At 43.2% G+C, this 12,638-nt stretch overlaps 1 protein-coding gene across 2 annotated transcripts in view; it reads right to left on the reverse strand.

Annotated features, from left to right (window-relative positions):
• BNIP3 (BCL2 interacting protein 3) overlaps positions 1-12,638 on the reverse strand; it is a 71,622-nt gene that overhangs the window by 48,991 nt on the left and 9,993 nt on the right. The window lies entirely within an intron of this gene.

Below are 12,638 nucleotides of genomic sequence, written 5' to 3' on the forward strand. Positions count from 1 at the left end.
CGGACAAAACCAAGTTTGAAACGGACTGTCTTCACGGAAATTCCGTAAGACTTTGTTCGTCCAGACTGTCCGCTGAAAAAGTCCGCTGAAGCCCACACACGAGCGGATTGTCCGCTGAAACACTGTTCAGCGGACTAAGTTGGACAGACAATCCGCCCGTGTGTACGCGGCCTTAGACACGTTAAGAATGCTAGCAGCTGCCAGTTCCTAAAAAAACAAAAAACAAAAAAACAAACAAAAAAACAAACCCAAAACATTGCACGCCGGGACCACTATTTATTTACGACATGTATTTTTTTGCCCTTTTGTGAATTGACTTTCACTCCTGCGTTGTGATATTTACTGAGCGTTATTGCTGTATGCAGTAAATACGACAAAGCAAATTCTGAATTGACATTTTCAGGATCCCATGCGGTATTTGGGAAAACACCTAAATACCGCATGTGATGTGGTTATGTGAATGGAGCCCATAGTGTCGTTTTCCCCAGGTAGATTGAAGTCTCCTCTTGCCCTTACATGGTCCACTCAGAACATAGTAAACAACACAGACGGCTCATTTATAGGGACTGCAAATTCTGACTATAAAACAGCCCAGCCAATAGACATGACCTAAATATAGCTCCATCCAGAAGAGATCATAAGAGGACGCATTGTGTCCTATCGTTAGTAAGACATTTGATCTTCTACTTGTTTGGATGCGACCATGAAAACAGCCAGGGGGAACCCCCACCATCCCGTCACTGAACGTTCTGAGCCGAGTCCTGCACCTTGCTAGGAAACAAATACAACACTGGTGTATACAAGTGTGTCCCAATTCACTACTCAGTGGCTGCTTTTGGTTGCGCTTTTATTTTAAAAATTTCTCGTTTATAATACATTTCTATACAGTTGTGCTCATAAGTTTACACCAATTACAAGCAAACCGATCACAGGCTGAGGATGGTTACCTTAGTTTTTTTTAGTATTAAAAGTTTTTTGTTTGTTTTTGCTAGAAAAATTACTTAGAACCCCCAAACATTATACATTTTTTTTTCTAACACCCTAGAGAATAAAAATGTTGGTTGTTGCAATACTTTGTTACACTGTATTTGCAGAGCGGTCTTACAAGAGCACTTTTTTGGAACAAATATTTTTTTTTCAATTCAAAAAAGTGTGTAAGACCACACTAAAAAGTTATCCCAATTTTCTTTTATATTGTGAAAGATAATGTTACGCCGAGTAAATTGATACCCAACATGTCGCGCTTCAAAATTGCGCCGCTCGTGGAGTGAAACTTTTACCCTTAAAAATCTCCATGGGGAGAGGTTTAAAAAAAAAAAAAAAGAAAAGAAAGAATTATAAATAAAATTCTACTGGTTGCATGTTTTGAATTATAGAGGAGGTCTAGGGATAGAATTATTGCTCTCGCTCTACCGATCACGGCGATATCTCACATATGTGGTTTAAACCCAGTTTTCATATGTGGGCGCTACTCAGGTATGCGTTCGCTTCTGCAAATGAACTCGGCGTGACGGGGCGTGTTTTAAAAAAAAAAAAATGCATTTTTTTTCTTATTTTACCTTTTATTTTTACACTGTTCTTAAAAAATAAAAATAAAAAAATGGTGTCACGTTTATTCCTATTACAAGGAATGTAAACATCACTTGTAATAGAAAAAAAAAAAAAAAGCATGACAGGACCTCTTAAATATGAGATCTGGGGTCAAAAAGACCTTCACACTTCATATTTACACTAAAATGTATATTAAAAAAAAGCCCTTTAAGAGCGGGCGGATGTGACGTTTTGATGTCCCATGTGCCCCCATCGCCCCCTCACTAATCTCCATACCCAACACCAAGAAGGATCTGATCACCTCCGCCGCTACCGACGGCTCCAGTAAGTGGCGGAGGGCTCTCCCGCCGTCAATAAAAGGTGATCTCTCGCGCAAATCTGCCACAGAGACCACTATTAATCGAAAAACCAAACCGCCGGCCAAAGAAGAGGATACTGGGGTTATGGCAGCTAGCTGCTGACATAACAACGATATTCCTCTTCAAAGTTAGGACGTACATCGGCGTGGTGGTGGTCCGGAAGTGGTTAATAACATGCACACAAAGGGGTTTGAATGGCTATCAGGTCAAAATCACCAGGGTATGTAAACTTTTGATCAGGGGTAATTTGGGTAGGTTCTGTTGTGATTATGATTTTTTTTTTTTTTTAACCACCTTCAGACCGGACCATTTTGCTGGTAAATGACCAGAGGTCTTTTTACAATTTGGCACTGCACTGCTTTAACTGGTAATTGCGCGGTCATGCAATGTTGTACCCAAACAAAATTTGCGTCCTTTTCTTCCACAAATAGAGCTTTCTTTTGATGGTATTTTATTGCCTCTGCGATTTTTATTTTTGCGATATAAACGTAAAAAGACCGCAAATTTTGAAAAAAAATGATATTTTCTACTTTTTGTTATTAGAAAAATCCAATAAACTCAATTTTAGTCATACATTTAGGCCAAAATGTATTCAGCCACATGTCTTTGGTAAAAAAAAGTCAATAATTGTATATTTATTGGTTTGCGCAAAGTTGTCACATCTAACAAACTAAGGTACGTTTTCTGGAATTTACGCAGCTTTTAGTTTTACGACTGCCTATCTCATTTCTTGAGGTGCTAAAATGGCAGGGCAGTACAAAACCCCCCCAAATGACCCCATTTTGGAAAGTAGACACCCTAAGGAAATTGATAATGCAATGTTGAGCCCATTGAATATTTTATTTTTTTGCCTCAAGCGATTGAATAATGACAAAAATAATTTTTTTTTTTTTTTTTACACAAAGTTGTCACTAAATGATATATTGCTCACACATGCTATGGGCATATGTGAAATGACACCCCAAAATAAATTCTGCTGCTTCTCCTGAGTACGGGATACCACATATGTGGGACTTTTTGGGAGCCTAGCCGCGTACGGGGGCCCCGAAAACCAAGCACCGCCTTCAGGCTTTCTAAGGGCGTAAATTTTGATTTCACTTCTCACTACCTATTACAGTTTTGAAGGCCATAAAATGCCAAGATGGCACAAAACCCCCACAAATGACCCCATTTTAGAAAGTAGACACCCCAAGCTATTTGCTGAGAGGCATTTTGAGTCCCATGGAATATTTTATATTTTGCCACAAGTTGCGGGAAAATTACAAACTTTAATTTTTTATTTATTTTTTCACAAAGTTGTCACTAAATGATATATTGCTCACACATGCTATGGGCATATGTGGAAATGACACCCCAAAATAAATTCTGCTGCTTCTCCTGAGTACGGGGATACCACATATGTGGGACTTTTTGGGAGTCTAGCCGCGTACGGGCCCCGACAAACCAAGAACCGCCTTCAGGTTTTCTAAGGGCGTAAATATTTGACTTCACTCCTCACTACCTATTACAGTTTTGAAGGCCATAAAATGCCAAGATGGCACAAAACCCCACAAATGACCCCATTTTAGAAAGTAGACACCCCAAGCTATTTGCTGAGAGGCATGTTGAGTCCATGGAATATTTTATATTTTGCCACAAGTTGCGGGGAAAATTACAAACTTTTTTTTTATTTTTATTTTTTCACAAAGTTGTCACTAAATGATATATTGCTCACGCATGCCATGGGCATATGTGAAATGACACCCCAAAATAAATTCTGCTGCTTCTCCTGAGTACGGGGATACCACATATGTGGGACTTTTTGGGAGCCTAGCCGCGTACGGGGCCCCGAAAACCAAGCACCGCCTTCAGGCTTTCTAAGGGCGTTACAGTTTTGAAGGCCATAAAATGCCAAGATGGCACAAACCCCCCCAAATGACCCATTTTGGAAAGTAGACACCCCTAAATTTAGGGGTACACTAGTGAGACTAGGTAATAAATGGCGGGTGCCCTGAAACTATAAAAAAATAACTAACCAACCAGCGTCACCTGTAACAGTTATATGGTGATCACTGGTGAAAGGGTTAACTAGGGGGCAATCAGGGGGGCTTTATGCGGTAGTATATGGGGGTCCCTGGCGCTATAAAAAGCTGCGGCGAACCTAAATACCTACCTGCCTAACTAGCGTCACCTGTGACACTAATACAGTGATCAGAAAAACGATCGCTTATTAGCTGGGTTCACACTGGAGCGATGTGGGAACGCCACGAATGCGCGGCGGGTTCCCGCATCACATGCCTCCCGGCGGCAGTTCACACTGCCCTATGCGAACTGCTGAGAGTGTCAGTGAAATGTTAATGACACCCCCAGATCAGTTTGCATATCGCAGTGCGATCTGCAAACTCGGATCGCATGGTGTGAACACCCATGCGATCAGATTCTGCTGCGGACCAAAAAAAGGGTCCCGTGCGAGTTTGCGGCGGGTGCGACACGAATTCAGCCATACTAGCTGTATGGCTGAACTCGAATCGCACAGAGATCGGATGTGATTTGCACTGCAGTGCGGTGCGAATCACATCCGTTCTCATAAACCGCTGCAATGTGAACCCAGCCTTAGTGACACTGGCGACGGGGGATGATCACGGGGTTAAACCTTTATTGGGGGGTTAGGGGGTACCTTAGAACTAAGGGGGCTAACCCTAACTGCCCTAACAGTTATTACAGTCACAAATGACACCCGCCGGGTGATCAGGGGTTAAACCTTTATTAGGTAATAAATGGCGGGTGCCCTGAAACTATAAAAAAATAACTAACCAACCAGCGTCACCTGTAACAGGTTATATGGTGATCACTGGTGAAAGGGTTAACTAGGGGGCAATCAGGGGGCTTTATGTGGTAGTATATGGGGGTTCCCTGGCGCTATAAAAAGCTGCGGCGAACCTAAATACCTACCTGCCTAACTAGCGTCACCTGTGACACTAATACAGCGATCAGAAAAATGAGCGCTTATTAGGCTGGGTTCACACTGGAGCGATGCGGGAACGCCATGAATCCGCGGCGGGTTCCCGCATCGCATGCCTCCTGGCGGCAGTTCACACTGCCCTATGCGAACTGCTGGGAGTGTCAGTGAAATGTTAATGACACCCCCAGATCAGTTCGCATATCGCAGTGCGATCTGCAAACTCGGATCGCATGGTGTGAACACCCATGCGATCCGATTCTGCTGCGGGCCAAAAAAAGGGTCCCGTGCGAATTTGGCGCGGGTGCGACATGAATTCAGCCATACTATCTGTATGGCTGAACTCGAATCGCACAGAGATCGGATGTGATTTGCACTGCAGTGCGGTGCGAATCACATTCGTTCTCATAAACCGCTGCAATGTGAACCCAGCCATAGTGACACTGGCGAGGGGGGGTGATCACGGGGTTAAACCTTTATTGGGGGGGTTTGGGGGGCACATTAGAACCTAAGGGGGCTAACCCTAACTGCCCTAACAGTTACTACAGTCACAAATGACACCAATGCAAAAAAAAAAAAAAAGCAATTGGTGTCACTGTGACTGGGGGGGCAGGGTAATTGGGGGGTGATCGGGGGGTAAAGGGGGGGTGTGAGTGTGCCTGGCATGTTCTACTGTGTAGTGTAGTGCTTGTGCAACTCACCGATGCTCTCTCCTCGGTGCCGGAACGAAAAATACCGACACGGAGGAGAGAATACATCACTTCCTCTCCTGTGTTTACATTACAGGAGAGGAAGTGATGTCACGGGACATTTTCATTCGTCGGGAGCGATCGCGAGGGGGTGGCCATGAATGAATGGCCGTCCCCTCGTCCGGGATCGCTCCCGACGAATACCGACCGCCGCAGGCACCGGGCGGGGCCCGATCGGGCCCCCGACCCGCGGGCAGCAAGGACGTACATGTAAGCCCTTATGCCTGCCCGTGCCATTCTGTCGACGTACATCGTCGTGCGGCGGTCGGCAAGTGGTTAAAGTAAAATGATTGATAATAAATGGCTTCAACCAAACACCAACCATGAGTGAAAAAAGTTTGTGTTATTCATATTCTCTGAAAAATGATAAATTCTCAGAAAAATTATAAATTCTGCCAGGGTATGTAAACTTATGAGCACACACTGTATATTTACCAAAAAATGCCTACAAGTGCTGTACAGTAACACTTCAATAACTAACAACATTTAAAGAAGAAGCACATTCTTGATGTCACCCAGATTCATCAGAAATCGCCTTTTTCCTGCACAAGAAATCGCTTTGGTTCCGTGCGGCGCGTTTTTTTTTTTTTGTTAAGTGTGAACTTAGGCAGGCAGGAGAAGTTAAAAGAATATGTCACCCCCACATTTCATACTCCGGATAGGTGCCTGTTATACCATCTACTTGTATTAAAAAGTATCCTGTTTCTCTGGAGTATGAGTATTGCCATCGCCTCTACCTCTGCTCCAGCCCTGTGAGCACCTCCAGCGGCCTCGGCGGACCTATGGTCGATCATTTTGCATGTGGCCACACGTTTACTGCGAGTTCTAACATTTTTTTTTTTAAACTGCCCTCTAGATGGTGCTTTAATCCCTTTACACACATACACACGAGCGGTGGGGAAAATTGCATGGGATTTCGGACAGGAATCGCATGAGATTCTTTTCAGTGCGATTTGCACCCATTCATTTTGTATTGACGCAATGATCGGGAATCGGCTCCTGATCACATGACCACTGACAGCCAATCATAATGGTCATGCAAGCCTTCCCACCCCCCGAGGCTTAAAGACCTGGTAAAAGTGACGTAGAGGCTGGGTGTGAAGGGGTTGATGTATATCTGAATCCAAGAATAAAAATGTAATGTAATGCAGCTGACCATTCCTTATACTGGGCAACTAATTCCTTATAATTTGGTAACCAAAACAGCTCTTAAAAAGTTGAGGGGAAAAAAAAAATACATTAATGGAAGAGATCCAAGCAGCTCAGAAATAAACGGTTTTCTGTTTAGACAGACGTTCCTCTGTGGAAGGATGTTTGTGCCTTAACACGTTCACCCAGACATGATGCAATGTGTACAGTTATTTCTTCATATCCACTGGGTGATGTCTCTACAGCATGACTCCGATCCCTCGTCACATCACCGTCTTCAATGGAAATGTGAAACAATACCCTGGTATTAGCCTGTATAGGTAATAAGCAGATCCTGCTTTTGTATTCTGAAGAAGTACAGTCATATGAAAACGTAAGTTCACCCCATGCAAACTGTTAACTTGGGCATCATTCGCACATACATTTGGGGTCAACCGGTCCTCAGTCGCACCTACATTTGGGGTCAACCGGTCCTCATTCGCACCTACATTTAGGTTCGACCAGTCCTCATTCACACCTACAGTGAGGGGGGGGGGGGGGGGGGGGGAGTATCTGATCCCCTGCTGATTTTGTACGTTTGCCCACTGACAAAGAAATAATCAATCTATAATTTAATGGTAGGTTTATTTTAACAAGAAGAGACAGAATAAAAAAAATGCATTTCATAAAAGTTATAAATTGATTTGCATTTTTAAGAGTGAAATGAGGATTTCCATCCTTCGCAAAACATGACTTGGTGGAAATACCTTTGTTGCCAATCAGAGGTCAGACATTTCTTGTAGTTGGCCACAAAGTTTGCACACATGTTCAGATCACAAATCTATGCAATGATGGTGTACTAGAATTATCCATTGCTGATACATGTACATCGTCTGATCTTATAAGAGAAAATTTGTTTTTTTTGTGCGTTGCGCTGCTGGATTATATATGTCCTGGATGGGGGGAGTGAGGAAAAAAAAAAAAAAAACATAGACATAGACATAGAAATCAACTCAGTTGTCTAATTTTTATCCATCACATTTTTTCCATGAGATTTTTCTAATGAGACTCAAAATTGCCTAGCCGCCCCCGCCCCCCCCCGCCTTCACCTGCACAAATCAGTATTCACGCGCCTTTTCTGATCCCACTATATGTGGGTTCACCACACGTACGTGTGCGTGTGCATATGTATGTGTGTGTGTGTATGTGCATGTATGTATATATATATATATATATATATGTATATATATGTGTGTATATGTGTATATGTGTGTATATGTATGTATACACATATATATGTATGTTCTATTTAACATCCACGTCTCATTTTAACACCATTTTATTGTATTTTACAGTACCAAATTTTCACAATATCAAATCCTATCAATATACATGTCTCTCACCATGTTATGTCTTAATACCCACCATAGAAATATACCTTCAGCAATTTAATCAACAACTTTTTGCCCCATTTTCATTTTTATTCCCACTTCTATTTTTATTATTTTTTAAAAATCTTTTAAAAAAATGTTTTTAAAATATTTTTTTTTTTTTTTTTATTTATTTATTTTTTTTTTTTTTTTTTTTTTTTTTTTTTTTTTGTTATTGTTATTTTTATGGTTATTTTATTCCTATATACCTTTCACAAGTACTTTCATAATTTTTTAACAATTTTTAAAACAATTAAACAAATAAAAAAGTTCCAACTCTTATCTTTTTTTTCCCACACCCTTTTTTTTTTTTTTTTTTTTTTTTTTTTTTTTTTTTCCCACACCTTTCCCACATTATCCAACTTGTATCCACATACATTGATGGCACACACACAATAATCACATACAACCAGCCTGCAACACATGAGCAATCAACACCATGCTTTGGTCGGAACAGCTCCGCCCCATAAGGTGGAACCTGAACTCGAACGACCAATTAGAACTGCCCCCTTTCCTATTTAAACCATTTCAAACATGGTAACCCAGATGCCTGATGAAGGAGCACGCATGCTCCGAACGCGTGCAACGTACACCACAACGAAACGTCATCGCAGTGCGCCCCTCAACGTAACAACGAACGGACCTCCCTGACGCTGCTACACCGAGCCGTGCGACGCTGGGAACCACCGGCGCCACCGGACGAGAGATACAGCCGAACGAGTTACCGCTTCTCCTCGAGAGCCCTGCGATGTCCTCTAGATACATGATGTGCCTGAAACTTTCTGGTAGAGTGTGAGTGCATAACTTCACAAATTAAATGTCTTTGAATTCAACAATACTGCACTTAGATTGGCGCTGTTTTCTCTTCTGTTTAATCGTCTGATCTTATGCTTGTCTGCTTTTGAAAATAGGAATTGCTCGCAGTAAAATTATTATGGGATGAGGACATCAGTTGCTAAGCAACTCAGCACCTTTTCATTGTTAGAAAGAAGAGACAGGGTCATCCTTTCCTGATGTTTCTACAGCAAGGCTACCCAGCAGAAAAGGAGGCTGAGCAATCCATATGCATGGTGAGGACGGGAAGGACTCTGATCCTGGACACCTGTGGTTGCTGTGTGCCTGGAGCTTGGAAACATTAGAAGCCCCCTGTAATCACAGCGCACAAACCTGCAAAGTTGCAACGTATTCAAGCAACATTCCCTCAAAGTCAGTTTAAGTCCTGGTTCATACTGATGCATAGATTTGCATGCAACATTGTTTTCCAAGAAGGCCACATCTATGCGGTGCAATTCTGATGTGGTTAAAAAAATAAAAAGGGGGTCCTATGCATGTTTGGTGCGGTGCAATTTTAAGCTCCATAGACTATTAAAAAAAAAAAAAAAAAAAAATCGCATTACAATCGCAGCTGCCAAGCACAAATCCCACTGCAAATTGACATTACAAACCACATGAAAAATCGCACTGCATCCAGTGCGAACCTAGGACTGCATTCTTTTTTGTTTCAGAGGTGAGCTATATTTGCAGGAATAAGCAGCGTCAAATGGGGTGGTGTGCACTTCAAGAGACAAGGTCACTTTGCCCATTCAAGAGGAAATTATAGTATCACCTGATAGCCGAACGCCCCCCAGACATTCAATAGGTGGTAGGATCACCTGAACGCTGACAGTGGCGCACTCTGAAAAGTGCTCCGCTGATCATTTTCCAGAGCCTGAGCAATTCATTTTCACATCGGGCCATACAAAAAACCTAGAACTGTTGTGGAGGGCCAAACCTAAAGAAGAGCCCCAGGCTCCCCCCCCCAAAAAATTTGAAGTGAGCAGCTACAAATACTTTAGCTGCCAACTTTGAATATAAGGACACTCACCCGTCCAGGGATCCAGCGATATCCTCACCCTAACTGATTGCTCAATCGGCTTTGGGAGGAAGGAAGGGAGGCCGAACTTCCTGCTCAGATCTGATACAAAAGAGGGAGTGGGTACCTGTCAAATCCAGGTAACCACTCCCCCCCCAAAAAGTGCAAAATGTGTCAGTAGAGCGGTGAGGTGGGGGGGCGAGCAGAACTTCCCTTTTGGGTGGAGCTCCGCTTTAATTCTGGTCAATATTAATTTTGAACCTGAGAAGGTCCATAAGTACGTAATCATATAGAAATCAAACAACTGGCACTGGGAATAATAGGTACAACTGCTCATGAAGACAGGCTTTTTCAGATGGGCGGTTGGGGGTGTTAAAGGATAAGATCACCTTTTGGAAAATGTTACATGTTCCACCTGTATTTAGGGTAGCAGGTTCCAGATCCTGCAGCCTCTCGCCCTCTCAATGTGACAGCGGGTGGGGGGGGATCTTCTCCCTGCATCTGCTGTCACAATTCAAAAACTGTGGAATAGATAGACTACAACTACTGTCATCCACCGCAGCTGATGGCTTGAAATTCTGAATGGACTGTCAGGTCGCTGGTAGGCGCTCTAGTAGTTCATTCGCAAGCCCTGAAGCTCATAAACAATTAGCCCCTGTTGGAGGTACAAGCTGAAAGCTGCAGGGCTTGTCTGCAGAAGCCCAACATTGCCCTCCTGAGCTACATTATGGGTGTAATGTTTTCCAGGCTCCCGCAGGAAAAAAATAGTAAATACACATTTTTTTGCTGCAAAAAAAAAAGTGTATTTATTATTTTTTCTTAAAAGGTGTACTTATCCTTTAAAAAACGGGCAGCTGAGCCACAGTTTTACCACCCACACTGTAAAATAACATGCAGCACCGCTTATCAAACTTGCCCATTGTGTTTATTGGGGCTGCAACATTATAGGGTAAAATTGGGTGGTGAGGAGGCGATATACCGCCTGTCAAATGCCCTCTGAAAAGCCCTGAGACTGGAAGGAGAGAGCCTGAGATTGGTACAGTGGGGAATCTCAGCAGCTAGGGTCCTGGGGCTGCCATTTGCCCAGCTCTGGACTAGTGTGAACCTTGCCTTAGGCTGGCAAATATGCGGCTTTGGTTTTGGTGCAGAGGCCGGCGCGGTTTACATTTAGCCAGACTAAAAAATGCCCAGGGTCCTTTTTTAATTTGCACGGCAACCGGCTTATATATATGTGAACCCGCTCCATTGAAAGCCAGTCTGGTTCACGTTATGTGAATCAGATGCGGTTCAAAACGCAGTCGGCTCGCATATAAGGTCCGTTGGCATGGACCATAGTGCGAGTACATGGATTGAAAACTGGCTACAAGGGGGTGGTGATAAATGGGGAGTACTCGGAATGGTCAGGGGTGGGTAGTGGGGTCCCACAGGGTTCTGTGCTGGGACCAATCCTGTTTAATTTGTTCATAAACGACCTGAAGGATGGGGTAAACAGCTCAATCTCTGTATTTGCGGACAATACTAATCTAAGCAGGGCAATAACTTCTCCGCAGGATGTGGATACCTTGCAAAAAGATCTGAACAAATGAATGGGGTGGGCAACTACATGGCAAATGAGGTTCAATGTAGAAAAATTTTAAATAATGCATTTGGATGGCAAAAATATGAATGCAATCTACTCACTGGGGGGAGAGCCTCTGGGGGAATCTAGGATGGAAAAGGACCTGGGGGTCCTAGTAGAGGATAGGCTCAGCAATGGCATGCAATGTCAAGCTGCTGCTAACAAAGCAAACAGAATATTGGCATTAAAAAGGGGATCAACTCCAGAGATAAAGCAATAATTCTCCCGCTCTACAAGACTCTGGTCCGGCCGCACCTGGAATAGTTCTGGGCACCGGTCCTCAGGAAGGATGTACTGGAAATGGAGCGAGTACAAAGAAGGGCAACAAAGCTAATAAAGGGTCTGGAGGATATTAGATATGAGGAAAGGTTGTGAGCACTGAACTTATTCTCTCTGGAGAAGAGACGCTTGAAAGGGGATAGGATTTCAATTTATAAATACCGTACTGGTGACCCCACAATAGGGATAAAACTTTCATGGAAGGGAGTTTAACAAGACACGTGGTCACTCATTAAAATGAAAAGTAAAGAGGTTTAACCTTAAACTAAATAGAGGGTTATTTAATGTAAGAGCGGCAAAGATGTGGAATTCCCTTCCACAGGCGGTGGTCTCAGTGGGGGGCATTGATAGTTTCAAGAAACTATTAGATAAGCACCTGAGCGACCGCAACATACAGGGATATACAATGTAATACTGACATATAATCACACACATAGGTTGGACTTGATGGACTTGTTTCTTTTTTCGACCTCACCTACTATGTAACTATGTAAACTGAGCCTCAGGAAGATGAAGTCTAAAGCTGGGTTCACATATGTGCGGCTGAAGTTCACAGCATGGGGTCCAGTGCGTCCGCGTTCACCAGTTCAGGTCTGAATTTTTGCCTGAATTTGCACCTGAGCCGGACCCAAAAGATGCACAGGTCCCTTCTGCAATCCGGACTGCAACTGCAATCCGGACCTGTGTGAACCAACGCCATTGGAAGCCAGTCACTCGCGAATTGGATGCAGGGA

This window comes from Lithobates pipiens, unplaced genomic scaffold (assembly GCF_037356315.1).
Source record: "Lithobates pipiens isolate NorthernLeopardFrog02 unplaced genomic scaffold, aLitPip1_a1.2 Scaffold_25, whole genome shotgun sequence".
In the NCBI taxonomy this organism is placed as follows: domain Eukaryota; kingdom Metazoa; phylum Chordata; class Amphibia; order Anura; family Ranidae; genus Lithobates; species Lithobates pipiens.